Below are 19271 nucleotides of genomic sequence, written 5' to 3' on the forward strand. Positions count from 1 at the left end.
GTGTGGTGCTCAGTAAGCATTGAATTGAGTTTAAATTTACATTATTGACCCAGGTTCTCCACCCTCCCTTATTCACATCTTTGCCATCTTAGCTCCTCTACTGGAGGAGAATACCTCCCCACTGCTCCACTTTGGGCTCCCATGTGTGGCTTGCTTTGACCAGTGGCATCCAGGGGAAGTACGTGACAATCTATTAGTTCCAAGTCTAGGTAGGTCCCTAACAGCTGTCACGTATTTCCACTCTTTTTTGGCCTCTGTCACTGCCACAAGAAGAGCATGTCTTGGCTAGCCAGACCCACAAACTTGCAGTGTAGAGCCAACTTCCCCAGCCTAGTGTAGCCTATGTTAACTCCCTCATCCAACCCACAGATGCAGGAGCGAGTCAGCCAAGATCAGCAGAGCCGCTTCAGCTGAGCCCAGCTGACCCACAGATGTATGAACATTGTTATTTTAAGACGTGGAGAATTGGGATGGTTTATTATGCAGCATTGCTGTGAAAATAGCTCATTGATACTGTCTCAGTTTGCTACCTGATTTCTTTCTGGGACTGGATCTCTAAGTCATTATTTGCCTTCATGGTTGCTCCAAAACCAAGGGTTGGCAGACTTTGTAAAGGCTCAGACAGCAAATATTCTAGGTTTTGTGGGCCACATACAGTTTCTGTTGCATTCTGTCATGCTTGTTCTCTCTCTTTTTTCTCCCCAGGCTTTGGTTTGGATTTGGCCCATGAATTACAATTTATACACTCCCATTCTAAACCACCAGAAACATACTCATTGGTAAAGGTTTTTATCTAGACTTCAGATTCAAATCAGAATTCCATCTATTTATTGAGGGCCTACTATAAGCCAGGACTCTTCCAGGCACTTTAAAATTCATTGTCTTATTTTATGGTATGAAGATTACTTTCCCATCAAGGAAATAAGCACAAGGGGCTTCAATAAAATTTTGGCAGACACAAGCTAATTTTTTTCTCCCACCAAAGAACCTATAGCCTGTGCTTCAGTTGTTACCTGTGTCTCACTTTTATAGGTGAGACTGACCCTGGAATCAGAGGCAGATTTGAGGTTCTGTTGACTTTCACTTTGGACTATAAAGCTGGTCACATTGTGATTTGTAAGCTGGGCTACTCAGTAGGGTGCTTGCAGCACTTGAAAAGAAAGGGTAAACAGGATGTGTCTTCCTGGGTCACCACTTTTAATGAAAGGTTTTTGGCAAAAAGTTTAATTAACATAAGTGTTAAGTCATGTTTTAAAATATGAAAGGACATTATTAAAAGAATGGGGGGAAATCACGTGAAGTTTCAAGATAATATAAGACTTAAAGACATTTTGAATTTTTAGCTTTGGACTCATGCCCAAGCCTCTATTACTATCTTTTAACCCTTTTTTGTTATTAAGAGACTTTGTTAGGAAATTGTTAGGAAAGTTAGAGAAACATCTCCCTCCTTTCCTCCCTCCCTCTCTTCCTTCCTTTCTTCCTTTTCTCTTTCTTTTTTTTTTTTTTTGGCAAAAGCACAGGTGTTAGAGTTTGTTTTTTTTTTTTTAAGAGCTCAATACATTTTTTATTTGATTACATGTTGAATGAATATTTTAGATATACTGAGTGAAATAAAATGTATTATTAAAGTTAATTTTACTTATTTCTCTTTACTTCTTTTTCATGTGACCACTCTAGCAAATTTAAAATCATATGCATGGCTTGCATTTGTGGTGCGTATTATATTTTTGTTGTCCAGTGCTGATCTATAATATAGCATCCAAGTTTATTGTCTACAGAGCTCTTTTTTCATGGAGTCTCGTGAATAAACCTAGCTCGTTTTTCCTTCTTCTTCTTCTTCCTTTTTTTTTTTTTAGAACGAGTCTCATGCTGTCGCGTAGGCTGGAGTGCAGTGGCGCGATCTTGGCTCACTGCAACCTCTTCCTCTCAGGTTCAAGTGATTCTCCTGCCTCAGTCTCCCGAGTAGCTGGGATTACAGGCACCATGCCAGGCTAATTTTTGTATTTTTAGTAGAGATGAGGTTTTACCATGTTGGCTTCACCTTTAGACTGTACCTTTAGACTACTGCAACACTTAAATGTGGCACTCGGCCTCCCAAAGTGCTGGGATTATAGGCATGAGCCACTGCACAGGTGCTAGAGTTTTACGTAGTCTTTTTGGCCTCCTGTCTTGCTTGCAGCAGTTTTGTTATAAGAAGCAGTACAATCCACAGGGTCCTCTTATTTAGAGAAAACTGTCCCACCAAAGATAATCGCCCAACTGGAGTCCAGTGTCTCTCCTTATAGACCAAGCTCCAGATTCTTGGGCTTTGAGCATCCAGAATTTGTTGTCCTGAACTGCACCTAGTGTGCATATCCCAGTCTTATGAGGTGGCTGGGGGCAGCTCTTTGTACAGGATGGTAATAGGGCGGACAGAGTTTGAACACCCAGGCTGTGGTGTCCACATGCAGGCATGCCAGCTCTCCTGGTGCTGCAGGGAGTGGGGGTAGGAAGACAAGTGTGTGAGCCATAGGCTGAGGCCTCTGTTTGCACCCTTGCTGGGTCCCACAGATGTTTAGGATGACCCCAATTCTAAGTGCATGCAGGTAATGCTATGCTCTGCTGATCTGGTGGTTCTTGGGTATAGAAACACTAATTAATGACAAAATTTAGGAAGTGTCGCTGGGCCTGGTTTCGTGTTCACCTGTTTATTTTCTCTTTTGAAAAATCTTTAGGTTGTGAGGTGATTTTAAAAATTTAAGGCAAAGTTGTAAAAAGGTCAAAATTTCCTCTGCATTTAAAATGGTTTCTTGTCCATATACCCCTGCACTTACGAAGATGCTCACCTTTTTAGTCCAGGCTGTTATTCTGCTGTTGGTTCAAGCTCCTTTCATCAGCTAGAGGTCATCTGATAAAATATGTTCAGATTTGGCAATTCTTTTAATTTGGAGAATATTAAGCACTGATTTCAGGACCTCTCTAGTCATTTCTTTCAGCATTTAAACATTTAAAAATGCATATATTATAGAAAAAATAGCTTCATTTAAGTGTTGCAGTAGTCTAAAGGTACAAAATAGTGTATGGTGAAAAGTAAGTCACCTGCCCACTCTTGTCCTCTAATTGCCCCCTTGGATGCAACTACTGTTACACATTTCTGATATAGAGGCATATATGTATATAAAGTTTTCCTTTATAAACACAAACAAAGGTCTACTGCACACATGTAACTTGGGAACATTCAATGTCAGTACGTACCCAGCCACATCTTTCTTTTTAATGAGTACGTGGCATAAATGGAAGAAATTTGGGCTTGAATTATGGAAAATATGATAAAGTTTGGAATTCAATATTGTGGTGTTATTACCTATATTATATATTACATATATATCTTCTATCTATCTATCTATCTATCTATCTATCTATCATCTATCTATCTGTTTTTGTCCATGGTTTCTGGCTCATAACTCCCATAAACCCTGTTACAGGCTTTTGTTATAATGATGGGTGTGTTAAGCCTCAGAAGACAGAATCTATCTGAACTTCTCCTGCTCTCCTTTCACTTTCCCCAAGGCAGGACTCTAATCTTCCCTGCCTTTATGATTGCCAGTTATAAGCCCCTCATTCTAGAGAGGGTCCAGCCCCATACCCTGGGGAAGGAAGGCTGACATCATGAAGCTTCCATAAAAATTCATGAGGACTGGGTCTGGAGAGCTTCCGGATAGCCAAACACATGGAGGTTCCCGGAGGGTGGTGCTCACAGGGAGGGCATGGAAGCTCCACCCACTTCCCTCATGCCTGTCCTGTGCACCTCTTCATCTGTATCCTTTGTAATATCCTTTATAGTATATTGGTGAACGTGTTTCCCTGAGTTCTGTGAGCCCCTCCAGCAAATTAATCTAAGAAGGGGTCATGGGAACCCCAAGTTGAAGCCAGTGGGTCAGAAGTTCAACTGGTGTCTGAAAGGTGGGGGCCAGTTTTAGTGACTGAGCCTTCAATTTGTGGAATCTGAAGCTATCTCCAGGTAGTGTCAGAGTTGACTTGGAGGACACCCAGCTGGTGTCCACTGCTTGGTGGTGGGGAAAAAAACTCACACATTTGGTCACAGAAGTCTTCTATGTTGATTGGTTTTTGTGGTGTGAGAGCAGAGAAAAAGCACAATTAAGTTTTTCTGAAATAAATGTTATATGCTATTTAGTGAAAACTTTTCAAGAAGCCTATCCCCAGTTCACCTAAAGCAGGGGTCAGCAAACTGTCACCCCAGCTAAATCTGGCCCACTGCCTATTTTTATATGACTCACGAACTATGGCATTTATACCTTAAAAGGCAAAAGAAGAATAGTATACCATGTAATGTAAAAATTATATGAAATTCAAATTTCAGTGTTTATAAATAAAGTTTTATTGGAACACAGCCACACTCGGTCACTTACGTATTATCAATGGCTGCTTTTGCATGATTATGGCAGAGATGAGGTGTTGGGACAGAGACCGAATGGCTGCAAAGCTGGAAATATTTACCCTCTGCCTTTTTAGAGGAAAAGTTCGCTGACCCCTGACCTAATCGCAAATATAGTTCAACACTTAGATCACTTAAAGTTTGGTAATGGGAGTATATGGTCAGCACGCATGTGGGGAATTAAAACATTCTCCAAAGTGTTTGTCTTGCTGGGAGAAATTCTGGCATCTTTTGACTGGGCTAAATCTGGCATAATTTTAAATCAAAAAGAAAACTGATTATTTTATCTTATTTGAAATCCAAAAGACAAGATGTACTAATTATCAAAAGTTATTTAAAAGTTCAATCAAAAACAGACCTACTAATGGATTGAAGTGAATAACTTCCTAACCTTTCTTGTAAGCATGGTCTTAATTTAGAAATTAGCTGTGCATTAGAAAATAAAATATGAAAGAGAGTTTGTACCAAAGAGAACTGACTTTTGGTCCTTTTCATTCTCGGGGATGAATCAGAGAGGCCAGACAAATGGTCTTTTTTCAGATCTGGAGCTGAGTAGAATTTTTCAGACACAGTGAACCCTTACTCATGTGTTATTTAGGGATATATCATGGTTAATGGTTTTTTTCTCCATAAACATTTAAAAATAAAAATATTGTACTATAAGAAATGAAGTTTTTCCTTTTGGGCAATAGAAACAATAATAATATACACACTCACAGTTATTTGAATCCAAGAGACATAAAATGCTCTCTCAACTTTAAATAAATAATATTAGGATCTTTTAGATGGCAAAAAAGAAAGCAAGATGCACCTAAGTCATGAGGAAATTGATGTTTCAGATCACATATCTATTCTAACAATAGTGAAAAGCAACAAATTAAGAGGAAAAATGTAACTGCCAAGAAACATAGCTAGAAAAGAAAAATTTTTGGCCAGCCTCACTCATCCTTGACTAGCTTTTCAGAACTGGACATAAGAGTGGCAGATGGAAATTGGGAACAGTAAAGATTATAGATAAGAGAAGAGAAAGAGTAGTATACCTTCTGGAAAGCTGTCCATCTATGATCTTAAGAGCTGTCACCTATGAATTGTTTCATCAAGCCCAAAATGATCAATGTTTGTTATGTGAAGTTTTGGGGGAGTAAAGGCAATGTAAGTGTTCTTCTTGTTCTAAAGAAAAGGGAATTGAGGATCAGAGAGGTTAGTACTTTATCTGAGTTAGTGCTCAAAGCTGAAACCATTACCAGACATTTTGAAACAGCTAACCAGCAATTCCATTTTCTTCTTTAATCATAGATTGAGCGCCTCCTATGTTGAAAGCATTGTACCAGGCGTAATAGAAAAAAAAAAAGATATGTAAAACCAGCCCCTTGCATTTGAAACCTATAGTTTAGTGGAGACGTAGAATCCAAGCCACCAAGCACTCTTGGTAACATTATCCACAACGCTGGTTGAATGACCCAAAGAAAGACTTGTAGAAGTTAAGCATGTGAGAAACTATTTTAACATTTTATTTTCAGTAAATAAAAGAGAAGGATTTCAACTGGAGGTCAGATGCAAAATTAAGAGTGGGGCATGTGAATCTGTTCTAAGTGATGGGCTGTAGGCCTCTCCTGTGTTTCCAGAACTGGAAGAGACACCATTAGAAAACCCACTGAGCTTAAATTAACATCCTTTCCAGGTGGATCTGGGGGCTGAATTGATGGGCACAGTGGGTCAAGTTATTTTTTACAGATTTAAATCTTTGATTAAAAAATCTCTTTTTAATCTTTGATCCAATTGGAGTTCATTTTGGTGAATTTTAGATTTTTTTCCCAAATAACAAATGGTCCCAGCACCATTTGTTGAATAATGAATTGTTCCTTTTCCCCACTGATTTGTGAAAATGTCAATTGTCACCATTTCCTGAATATCTATTATGTATCAGGTGCTTTGATATGTTTTGTAATGGATTTGTGCCTTTTCTAGGTGACCCAGAATCTGAAATTCCTTCCTGCATTTGATAAATTGTCTACCTTATGAATCTTGCTAGGGAAGGAGAGCTTGCCTTCACTATAAAACTTGAAAATGCCAGAACTTATTTTCCCAGACTCCTCTGCACTTAGGTTAGGAGCAACCAATCAACAGACCCTCTCTGGAATTTACAACTGGATCTATTGATTCAAAGAGGATGGACCAAGCCAACGCCATTCTGATGAGAGATCCAGCAGCAACTGCTGTCTAGAAGCATATGTGGCCATGCCAGCAGTGACACCTAGGATTTAGTGGTAGGGCTGGCAGTCCTCACATGTTCTTTGGGGGCATGAATTTCTGTGGTCCTGGTTGCTGCCTAGCCTTCCTTGTTCTTCCCTTTTCCCAAGACTGTTTCTCTGCCCTTCTCAGAAATTTTGTAAGCAACACAAGAGCCTTGAATAAATTCCTCATCTGCCCAGATTAGCCAGAGTATGTCTCTGCCACTTGTAACTAAAAACCTTGACTAATACATGTAGGATATCATTTGATTCTCAAATCCTCACACCTTAAAGGTACATATCACCATCCCCATTCCATTTTAGGTAATTAATATTCAGTAAGAGTATTAACTTGCTCAAGAGTGCATGGACTGGAATTCAAATCCAGGTTTGAATTTATCTGATTCTGAAGTTCATACTCTTTCTACTCTATCACACAATTCCAACATTATCATAAACTATGACATACACACACACACACACACACACACACACACACACGTGAGTGCTCTTTCTCTCTCTCTCAAGGCAGAAACTATACGTAATTTTTTGGTGTATGCTTTCGTTATGCTCCATTGGTATAGCCTGGTGCTGCCATCACACTGTTTGATTTATTGCACCTTTATAACAAGTTTTAAAGTTGAGGATAGCAAGTTCCCCTTTATTCTTTTAAATCCTTTTCTTGCCTCTTCTTGAATGTTTCTTTTTCTAGGTGAGCAATTGGATAATTTTGCAAAGATTTCCCCAAATCATGGAGGAACAAATTAGCAGCTTGAATTTGAAGTGCTTAATGTTATTTTCACTTAACAGCGTTACATGAGGTAAACTTCATCGCTCCCACATGTGTGTGTGTGCACACATTCACGCACACGCTCACAAATATGTACCTATATAAAGACTTTTGGTACTTATATAAAGACTCCTTGTTTGTTAGCTTCAGCATATTTTCAAATTCTGTAGAGGCAGAAAGTGTGGCAGTATTGGTCCAAGAAGCTGTTGGACATTGAGGCTGGTCAACAAATGGAAAGAAGATGCCTTGATAGGAGAGTAGCAGTGGGGAGGAAAATAGTTCTTCGCAGGCTTTATTTTTTATATTGCTTTGTTCCTGCAAAAAGCAGCATGGTTCACTTTGATTCTTCCATTCTTTTCTCCAAGCATAATTTTTATGCTGTGGGAATTCTTTCCAAGCAACACTCGACAAATAAATCCCAGGAAAATATCTGATTTGCGTTTGCACATAATTTTCCTTGTGCGGATTCTAGGTAATAGAAAACCTAAATAATGTCCATGGTCCTGGAAGAATTTCCGTAATTATGGCTTTGTTGAGGCCCTGTTAAGAACCAATGAGACCCACAGTCCTTGTCTGGTCCAATAAACCAAGAGAGTAATTTCCACCTCTTTAAGTGGATATAGATTTGATACATAGCTGTTCATCACGAATTAATGAAAAGCCGCTACTTTTGATCCAGGAGGACACCAGGCTCTTCCTTCTCTCTTGCAGAAAAACATTCAAGTACAAACATCCTTGTGAGAATCCCCCATAGGAAATTCTATGCATCTGCTCAGATTAAAAAGGCATCAACTTATTTATTTCCTCTAATAGAGAGGGACTTCTCTGAACACAGAATTCTCTCCTGAAAGGCCAGTGGCTTGGTTCTGGGAATTGCGAGATGCTAGCAATTGGCGTGATGCTCTTCATAGGAGATTCTGAGGGTGTACAAATGCTGATACCCACATGTAAACTGTGCTGTGGAATCCAGCTGCCTTTGTTGCAGCACAGACTCAACAATGCCAGGAAATTTTTTTTTTTTTTTTGAGACGGAGTCTCGCTCTGTCGCCCAGGCTGGAGTGCAGTGGCGCGATCTCCGCTCACTGCAAGCTCCGCCTCCTGGGTTCCTGCCATTCTCCTGCCTCAGCCTCCCGAGTAGCTGGGACTACAGGTGCCCGCCACCATGCCTGGCTAATTTTTTGTATTTTTTAGTAGAGATGGGGTTTCACCGTGTTAGCCAGGATGGTCTCGATTTCCTGACCTTGTGATCCAATGCCAGGAAATTTCTGAGGCTACACTTTTATTCCAGATCCAGGGTTATTCTTTTCTACCACAATCCACACAGGTATTTCTAGTCGGTCTCAGAATTGTGGATAACATCAGAAATGGAATGCAGCTTGTAGCAAGCCAGAGAGCTAACTTCTAAAATTAAATTAAGATTAGACATGGAACCTCATATCTTTGAAGCTGTGCTGCATAATAAGGTGGAACTGAATGCTGTGCCCAGGAAATTTATGCCATATTTGCAGCAACACTTCCGATAAAAAATTGAATTGATGAGCAGAGAGTTCATCATGTTGTAACAGCATATACAGTAATCTCGTGAACCACTCTCCACTGGAGTTAATAATTAACTGTTACTGAGCTACCTAATAATGTGGCCTGGCTTGGCTTTCCATCAGCAAAGACCTGGCAACCAGGGGCAATGGCTTCTGAGGACAGCCAGTCAAAAATTGCATTTGCCTATAGAAAACCTATGCTTTTACTTTGTCCTGATTTGGAACAGAGCTGGTTTCCTAGGTAAAGTTGTGGTGATAATGACTAGAAATGAATTTCTCATCTAGGCACATTCTGAAAGGCCGGTTCTGGGCATCCATAAAGAAGAAAACTTGTAAGGTAACCTAAAAGGGACAAAACGATAGCTGCTGTAATTCGACTGTCGTTGAACAGCAGTCTGCCAGCCTGCCCAATTAGGTATTATTGGTCCTCTCACACCTATTGTAGTGAAAAAAGAACTTGCTTTATCTTTAGAGAAACTTAGTTTTACTACTGATTCAAACAAGTGAAAAACACAGATTTGGTCTCCTTTCAGTTTTTTGAAATGTCCAATACTGAGTATTTGGTAACCAGTACGCATTTGATTCCTCTAGTGATCATGAGCTCTGATATTACTAAGTATACAAAATGCTTTAGAAATCAGCTCACAGTGCAGTTTTCTACTGTGGTTTGAGTGAATGATTCATGACTACAAGTTTAAATGGTAGGTAGATACAGAGAAAAGTCATCTGAGTTTTTAAATGATGACCCCTTTCCAGGTAAAGTGTCAGAAATAATTATTCCTCTTAATTTTTTCTAAACTCCAGTGAAAATGTACCATGCCATTTTTCTCCCACCTTAAGGGAACAATTATCCATTGCTCAAAGACTAATGTGAGAGTCTGTAATCTTAATTGAACAAAACATATTTATCTCCCCCAAATTTAAATGTAAATCCAAAATTTAAAAAGGTTGACCAAAATTGCTTAAAATATTGTTCACCAAAACGAGGAAAAAATCCAAGCAACTATGAGTTACTTATGTCATAAGAAAAAAAGCATTTGGTGGCTTCGTAATGTTTAATGTAGCCAAGTGGTGTTGTAAAATTATGGTTCTTCTGACAAGGTGAAGGTTCTCCAGGGGTCTGTCTCTCGTGGGCAAAAAGGCAAAGTCATTTCATATCAGATGTGTGCTATTTAGATAACTGTTCTGGGTTCTAAAGAAGTTAAGAATCATCCAAATTGTGATAACTTACTAAAATAATGCATGCTGGTCAGCCCCAGAATACATGATTCACAAAAGGAACTGAAATATACTCATTAATCCTAGAGGCTGAAGATCCCAGAACAGTTACTGAAAGTTCTATATAACTTGCCATTTCTGTAATTTCCCAACAAGGAGCTTCTAAAACCTGTGGAGTCCCTTAGACCTATGCTGAGCTCTTGGTTGATCAGTAACATTGTCAATGAGCAGTAATATTTTGAAAGATATATTTTTTTCTGAGCAGTAGGTCTCAACAGTGGGCTTAAAATATTCAATAAATCTTGGTGTAAACAGATGTGCTCTTGTGTTGTTCTTTTGAGAGAGCACAGACAGAGTAGATTTAGCATAATTCTTAAGGGCCCTAGGACTTTCGGAATAGTAAATGAGCACTGTTCTACTTTAAGTCACCAGCTGCATTAGCCCCTAACAAGAGAGTCAGCCTGTCCTTTGAAGCTTTGAAACCAGGCATTGATTTCTCCTCTCTAGCTAGGAAAGTCCTAGATGACATCTTCTTGCAATAAAAGGCTACTTCCTTTACATTGAAGATCTATTATTTAGTGTAGCCACCTTCATCAATTATCTTACCTAGATATTCTGGATAACTTGCTGCAGCTTGTATATCAGCACTTGCTGTTTCACCTTGCACTTTTATGTTATAGAGATGGTTTCTTTTCTTAAACCTCATGAACCAACCTCTGCTAGCTTCCCACTTTTCTTCTGTGGCTTCCTAACCTCTCTCAGCCTTCATAGAGTTAAAGAGAGTTAGGGCCTTGATCTGGATTAGACTTTGGCTAAAAAGAATGTTGTAAGGTTTGATCTTCTATCCAGACCACTGAAACTTTCTCCATATTGGCAAAGAGTCTGTTTCACCTTCTTATCATTCATGTATTCACTGGAGTAGCACTTTTAATTTCCTTTGCATTCACAACTTGGCTAACTGTTTGGCACAAAAGGCCTAGCTTTTGGCCTGTCTCAGCTTTCAATATGTCTTCCTCCCTAAGCTTAATCATTTCTAGATTTTGATTTCAGGTGAGAGACATGCAACTGTTCTTTTCACTTGAGCACTTAGAGGCTGTTGTAGGGTTATTAACTGACCTAATTTCAATATTGTTGTGTCTCAGGGAATAGAGAGGCCTGAGGCAAGGGAGTGAGATGGGAAATAGTCAGTTGGAGCAGTCAGAGCACACACATTTACGAATTTTTGCCATCTCATGTGAGCATGTTTCATGGCACCCCAATACAATTATAATAGTAACATCAAAGACTGATCACAGATCATTATAACCAATTTAATAATAATGAAAAAGTTTGAAATATTATGAGAATTACTAAAATGTGACACAGAGACATGAGGAGAGTACTCATTGCTGGAAAAATGCTTGAAAGATGCTTGACTCAGTGTTGCCATAAACATACAATTTGTTAAAAAGAAAAAAAGCAATATCTGCAATATGCAATAAAGGGAAGTGCAATACAATGGAATATTCCTGTATTGGATAGTGCTGCCTTAATTAAAGAAGAAAATAAATATTTATTGAGAAGTTACCATGTGATAGATATCGTATTTCTCTTTTTCCTATTTCACTGTGAAGAAAAGAGCTTAAGTCACCTGTCCAAGTCATATAACTGATACGGGGCAGAGCTACGACTCAATCCAGTTTCTTTTGATCCAAGCCCAGTGTCATTTCCAAGCATGGCCAAGTGTTGGCTCATCCATTCATCCATCTAACACATACTTACTGAGAGAGTGACTGTATATTTTAATGTCAGGACAACATATGATATTTTAATGTGACCGTATATTTTAATGTCAGGACAACATGTGTTATAATATTTTATGTCAGGACAACATGTGAAAACTGTTATTGAACAAACTGGACCCTCTGCTTACTGAGCACCTGGCTAGCAACTGGAGCTGTATGGTTAGAAAGGCCAAATGTAGTTCTACCTTCATAGAACTTATAGGCTCATGGGGGAGTCAAACATTAAATATATAATCCCCAAATTATTTATCAGCCACAGTTGTGAAAGTATCAAGCATGAAAGCCCATCCGTTTTGGGAGAGGCTTCTGAATCCCATTAAATAACAACAACAATCATAATTAACATTCAGGATTTAGCTTCCAATGCCTGGGAAGTTCAAATGAGTAAGGTAAATCTATGACACTGGTGGCCTCCTGATTGATGAATCCACTGTAATCTCTATGCCTGGTAAACAGAGAGATCTATTTCATTCAAGGTCATCCTGGGTTGGCATGACCAACTTCAATTTCATCTGATTCTCCTTGGGTAGAATTATTTTTGAGACGAAGAGCTGAGATCGGCTAATTTGTCAACATTACAAAGCAGGAGACTTATCTTCGTAACTCTTCTCCCTCATTGAACCTTCCCAGCAGCAGCTGCTGACATATGAACCTCACAGATGAAGATGCCATAGCATGGCTATTTCTCGACTGCACTGCTGAGGGTAAGATAGTGAGAAAACGCTTTTTCGTAGCAATTTCTTTGTCATTTTTAACAGGGTCAAACTCAAATACTCATAAAAGGAGATTGAGAGCCAATATGCTATACCACCAAATTTAAAAAGCGAAAAAAATCAAAGCTGTAAACTGTTATCATTTCCAGTATTTTATTCCTTCTAATGCTAGCCCATTAGTTTCAATAAAAGAACAACAGAATGTCCATTTCACCGTAACTTGACATGCTTATTATGCCAATATGATTAGTTTTTGCAAAACACTCCTGTACTGGTTATAGTTTGTAGAAAAATTGATTTCACAGAACCAGAGAAATTAGAATTAGAAACATTCTATTAGGTCACGAGGTGCATCCCCTGGGGCTAGTATAGAATTAATCCCCAGTTCCCAGTGTATTATCTGATGGAGTTTTTATCAGGTTTTGATGGGCTTACATATTTATTATAGGCTGGCAATACATACCACTAAAAATTATACCAATCCATCTGAGAAATAAAATTCTAGAAAAATAAGCGTCTGCTGAGCACTAATTTTACTTTGGTGGATACATTTTTAATATACTGGTGTTTATAGCCTCTCATCTTATAAGAGGCAGGGTAGTAGCACTGGATCATGGGTTGGCATTACAATCAAATAGAGAATTTGCATATCTTAAGTTGCAAGAATTTCCCCGGACAAAATTTCCCATCAGATTTACACAAAATGTGGTATGAATTTTTGATTCCCAAGAATGGCTTATTTTGCGTAAAGGAAATTGAATCCTGTACCTCAAGCAAGTGGCTGCAATCAAACACTTGACTAGCCTGACATTTTCGTCTTCTTAGGCACTGTGTACTGAGCTATGACTCCGGGACAGATATTTGTGAGAGGGTGGTGCATGCAACTCTGAACCGGAGGGCTGGGAGTGGGGTGCGGTGAGGGAGTCTGCTGGTGTTGCCTGAACTCCACATGTCCTCCCTTCTTCCTCAGCATGGCTGCTTTTTGGGCAGTGACTCAGAAAGGGAGAAAAGCAGAGAAGGAGGAGATGGCTTCTCCAAGTAAAATTTACATACACTTTTCTACATACAGTTAGCCCATAAACTCCTGAGATCTCCCAGATCAGGGTAGGATTGCCTCTCTGCTTCATCATGTACCATTCAAGAATTCTCCTCCCCCATTGAGACCATCCTTGAAGTTCATTGTCACTCACCTATTAAAGATGTTGGAGAAAAGTACATGATGTGATTTTCCTCAATCCTGCTAGGTTGTTTCTTCACCCCTTGCTCCTTCACGGAGATAACAGGCAGAAAGTTTGATGTGGGCTCAGTTGTGGGGAAGTGGTGGGGGAGGAAGTCAGGTTATGCCTGCAAAACAGCAGCGAGGGAGGCGCAGAAGTGTAACGTTCAGCCAAATAATGCTTTGTTTCACTTGTTGTTCACATTCTCATGTCCCTGTGTGAAAGCCTAGATGAAATTCTTGTTGTTCAGGATGCGGCTGATGGGTATTATGTCTGGAGAGCATCCCAGTGAAGGTCTTATATATCTTTTATACACCTGCATGCTAAATGAGCAAGAACACCCAGATGCTGAGTAAGACTTACGAATTTGGTGTAAATTATGCAAAAAGTAATTTTGTATATCCAGAAAGTAGCGCTCTCAGTAGTACAGTTTTTCTAAACTCTCCATAATTTAGGAGAATGCAAACTGAAAGGCAGTCAAACAGCCACAAGGCCTGATTGCACAGCACAGTGTATCAGCTTCGACAGGTGCCAGTCACAGAGAAGGCTCTTGCCCACTAAGGATTCTTTTATACCCAAAGCAGAAGCCAGTAAAACTGCTCGAGGAGGTTAAAAAAGGCAGGGACCTTAGCCATGTTAACCCTCAGCTGGTGGCAGTAAAGACAGTTTTATCAATGGGCTCTGGCAAAGTGAAGATGGTGAAACAATTCTGAAGAAAAGAAGCCAGGGAGCTGCACTCTTGGGGTCGGACAGAATTTCAGTAGTGATCAAGGTCCACCTTTGCCACTCAAAGTGTGGCCCCCACACAAGAAGAATCAGCATGACCTGGAAACTTGTGCCACCTACAGAATCTTGAGCCCTACCTCAAACTTACTGAATCGGAAATATGCGTTTTTCAAAACTCCAGGTGATTTGTTTGCACATGAAGATTTGAGAAGCACTGGTATACACCACCATTTCCCTAGTGGTTTTCCCATGGTAGAAGCCTGAACTTGCTAAGAAGGGACACAGATTTTCTAGCCCAGTGAAAAGTTGATCTCATTCTCATTTCAGTAATAGCCAATGAATGACTATGCTTTCCTTCATTACATTTTTTTTTAAATTTTTTGACCACTCCCATTGTTTCCTTTTGGGAACAATTTCTCACTACATGTGATTCTGGCAAGACTGTCAGCCATATAGGCTGGGCATGTGATTGAGGTTGGCTAGAAACAATTTTTTTTTTTTCTCCTGGGGATTGATCTGGAGAAGAAGGTCTTTATTCTTCTGAAATCCTAAGGTGCAGGAGAAATATAGGCTTGGGACTGGGACTGGCAGGGATATCTTGGCTACCATATGTAGAGAAAATCTGCTTGAGAAGGAAGCCAGAGGAGCCAGGCAGAGCAGAAAGGTAGAGAGAGAGAAATTATTTCAGCACCTGAGACCAGTTGTGCCCAAAGGCAGACAACCCTGGGACTTCCAAGTTGAGTGAGCCAATAAATTCAGTTTAGCTTAAAGCAGTTTTAGGTTAGTTTTTTGTCATTTGTAGCTTAAAAAAAAAGTGGTTCTGACCAATATATTCCTGAAATTGGATCATCAGATCTTCCAAACCAGAAACTTTGACATCTGGAAACCTGGAAATACATGAAGAGAATAAATTCATTATAAAGTTCACAACCTATAATTTGACCACTGTGTGAGTGAACTTGTGTGAGTATCTGTAAGAATAATCTGAGTATAAATGTAGAAGGTTTAAAACTTTTAGGCACTCATGAGCCCTAAATACCAGTTATCTGTATAATTGCGGCAGGCTGTGTTTATTTTCTAGATTTAGAGACAATGCCTATTGAAATTAATATTCAAATTTATGCCAGCTAATATGCAAATCAGGTTGGCTTTGGTGCTTTAAAAACAAGAGAATAGGATTGCAGCACTGGCATTTCAATGGTGCTGATGCTTTGATGAACGAAGACAAAGAGGGCTAGAATGCAGATGAAACATGTTTCCTTGGACTACCCAATGCAAATGGGAAATTTATAGCTCTGTAAACTGTTTTAAAACATAAAACAATACCTCAATTTAATATAGCAGCTTAACCATTCATTAATTTACTCAGTGCAAACACTGCAACTTTCAGAAATGATGCTACCCATAAATACAATCTACAACCACAAAAAATTGAAAAAACACAAAAGAAAATTGTGCTTTTACTCCTGCCAAATTTCAAAATCTAAATCTACAATTGTTTGTTCCACTTGAAACACTGAAGCCTGCTTCTCTTCTATAATCAATTGATATCCACTCTTGGACATCTGTTTCACTCTTATGTGTCTAGTTCAATATAATGTATGGTATGTATACGTATTTTTAAATTATCCATTAGAATTAGGTTAAGTTATAACAGAAACTTGAAAAGTAGTAGCTTAAATAAGGTAGAAATGTTTTTATTTCTTAATAAAAAATAATGTATGGAGTTGGACAGCCCCGGGCCAGTAGAGTGCCTCCATGGTTATTGAGAACTAAAGATTCTTCCAGATTTTCAACACAGAGTATAGAATGTGGTGCTCATCCTCTACGTTCAAGATAACTGCTGGGTCTCTCCAGCCATAAAATCCAGTTTCCCAGCAGCAGGATGGAAAAAAAGAAGAGTTTGCCATGTGTTTTTTTTTTTAGAAAAAACTTGTCAGAGGAAATTCCAAAAGGTTATACTTTTACAAAGTATATCTGCTTACATCTCATTAATCAGAATTTATTTCTATGTCATGTCTAGCTATGGGAGAGGCTGGAAGATGTGGTCTTTTAGCTGGGAGGCCATGTGCCCTGATAAAAATCATTATTCTGTTAATTTGGGAGAGAAACAGAGAACAGGAATGTCATTAGATAACTCTGCTCCAAGTATTAAATATGTATGTGTTTATCAATTTATTTTGTGTTTCCCCCACTGGAAACTAGCCCCACATGGGCAAAGACTTTGTTTTCTTCATGGTTATAGCCTTAATATTATTTTATATTTCTCTTCTCTAACTTTTTTTCCAGTAGTTTAAGAACATCAACCAGATGGCTGTGTTGAGAAGAATACAGACACTGCATTCAGATTCAGTGAGAAAGAGTTCTTTGATCAACTAATATTTTCTGCAGTGGTCCATCCATGTGTGTCGGGTTTTACTACTCCTGGCTTAAGCATTCTCTACAACCACGAGCTTGCAACTAAAATGCTGAGAAATGTATGGCTACCATAAAGCCAGTTTAAATCTATATGCCAAAAGGCCTTCTTTAAATTTGTTGTGTCCAGTGTTTTATTCTAACTAAAGATAGTATTCTCTGCAAGTTTTTTTTTCTTATGTGGAACTCTCTTGTGCATTTGTAAATTTTGCAGGGTTCCAGAGTGTTGCTAAAGGAATTACGTGCAAATTCTAATTTGGCAAATTCTTACTAGAAAGTTGCTGGGAAAAGAGAGTTTTGCTTTTCTTTAAAAGATAAAATGAAAAAACACGTCATGAGTCTTATGCTGTCAGAGCAGAGATGCAATTCTGTGACATGTGTATCTTCTGATTCATTTAGAAAGCAAGAGGGGGCTAGAGGAGTGATAAGGACTTTTCAAGTTCAACACAAATGCTAGAAAGTAAAGCTTAGGCTTTCTCTTTATTTAGCTCCAACAAGCCAAGCACGGGGACAAAAAGGCCAGAGTTAAATTAAACTACAATTAAAAATAGCTAAGACTATTGAGTAAAGCACCAAATTGCATCTAAAAAATGATGTCTTTAAAAAGCTGTCATTGCAGCAACCTTCTTTTTGTGCCCCACACAACACATTTCATCAGTCTTGGTGACAAGACAGTAACTTGATGAGGCTGTGATTCTTTCAGAGGGAGGGAATTCTGCAACTCTCCACAAAGATAAACTGGAATTTTCAGAGTATGGTTTGAAAAGCCTCCTTAAAGACTCATACACTTCCCTTGGGGCACGTGTCCCTCTCTCTCACGACTTACCCACTTGTGAGTCAGGAATTACTGCCTTATTGGAATGATCTGCATTGCTGTTTAATTTTTGTCTTGTTTAGCTGCATCCATGGAGAATAGCCCATTTGTAAATAATATCTGGTAATTCCAGGTCTTAGTTTGGATTCTTTCAAAAACAAAGTTTAAGGGTCTTGGAAGCAGATTGTTTATCTGGGAGGTGGTCTCAGAAGGAGGAGTGAGAAAACAGATTAAGACAGGGAAGGAGGAAAATCCAATATATGAGTGTGTTATTGAGGTCACACTATGGGCAACAGGGTCTTGATTATACCAGGACCCAGAAAAGTGTGCAAATATGTCCCAGAATTGTCACTGTGAAGTATGGGAATTTGGTGCATTTCTGCACTGGCACCCTTCCTATTGGTTGTGCATTGCCCCAGGGGCATTAGCATACAGCGGCCCCCGACTTCGGGGCTGTGCACTTGTGTGGACAGAGTACTCTCTGGCATCAGAGAACCCTGCTCATTACTGGCTTGCAGAAAGGCTCATGAGACATTGGTTTGAGATGGACAATGACAGAACAAGGTGAGTCTGGCATTTACTTGGGGCTGTCTGCTGCAGCTACAGCTAAAGTCAGAGGTGGATTGAGGTGGAATGATGGGGAGGGAGAAGGTGGGTACCAGAGGTGTCTGCTGCAGTCTCTGACTGTGAACTGGAACTCAGCTAATGCTCAGCAGTTTGATTTAGGCCTCATGGCTATCATTAATGCATTTTTTTTTTTTTTTGAGATGGAGTCTCGCTCTGTTGCCAGGCTGGAGTACAGTGGCGCGATCTCAGCTCACTGCAACCTCCACCTCCTGGGTTCAAGCGATTCTCCTGCCTCAGCCTCCTGAGTAGCTGGGACCATAGGCGTGCACCACCATACCCAGCTAAGTTTTGTATTTTTATTAGAGACAGGGTTTCACCATGTTGGCCAGGATGGTCTCAATCTCTTGACCTCATGATCCGCCCGCCTTGGCCTCCCAAAGTGCTGGGACTACAGGCGTGAGCCACCGTGCCTGGCCCATCAATGCATTTGATTGTACATTTTTAACTAAGGAGACAATTTAAAATTGGTATTAACCTAAAGTTAACAAAGTGAGGACTAACATCACAATAGCCATCTTACATCTTATACAGATGTAATTTAAATCCTTGGATTCTCCTCTCTCTTTCTTCTTCTTGTTTAACTTTCAAATATCCCTTTTGCATGCTACCATCTCTACCCAAGGGTAGGGATGGAAAAGCAAGGTGGTGAAAATAGAATCTGTCAAATACTGTCACTTGTTAGAAACTCTTTTAAAAGTCCTTATGGAATAGGAAGCTGAGATTGTTGGCCAAAATGAGATTTGGGGATTACATGCGATTTGAA

The 19271-nt window shown here is 39.4% G+C and overlaps 1 long non-coding RNA gene across 1 annotated transcript in view; it reads left to right on the forward strand.

The window, feature by feature from the left end:
- LOC131383005 (uncharacterized) overlaps window positions 1–17183 on the forward strand; it is a 30081-nt gene extending 12898 nt beyond the window's left edge. The window contains exons 3-4 of the long non-coding RNA XR_009212656.1: window positions 12627–12700; window positions 16945–17183. This is a non-coding gene — a long non-coding RNA (uncharacterized LOC131383005). The remainder of the gene's footprint in view (window positions 1–12626; window positions 12701–16944) is intronic.
- The last annotated feature ends 2088 nt before the right edge of the window (window positions 17184–19271 follow it).

This window comes from Hylobates moloch, unplaced genomic scaffold, assembly GCF_009828535.3.
Source record: "Hylobates moloch isolate HMO894 unplaced genomic scaffold, HMol_V3 SCAFFOLD_3, whole genome shotgun sequence".
NCBI lineage: Eukaryota > Metazoa > Chordata > Mammalia > Primates > Hylobatidae > Hylobates > Hylobates moloch.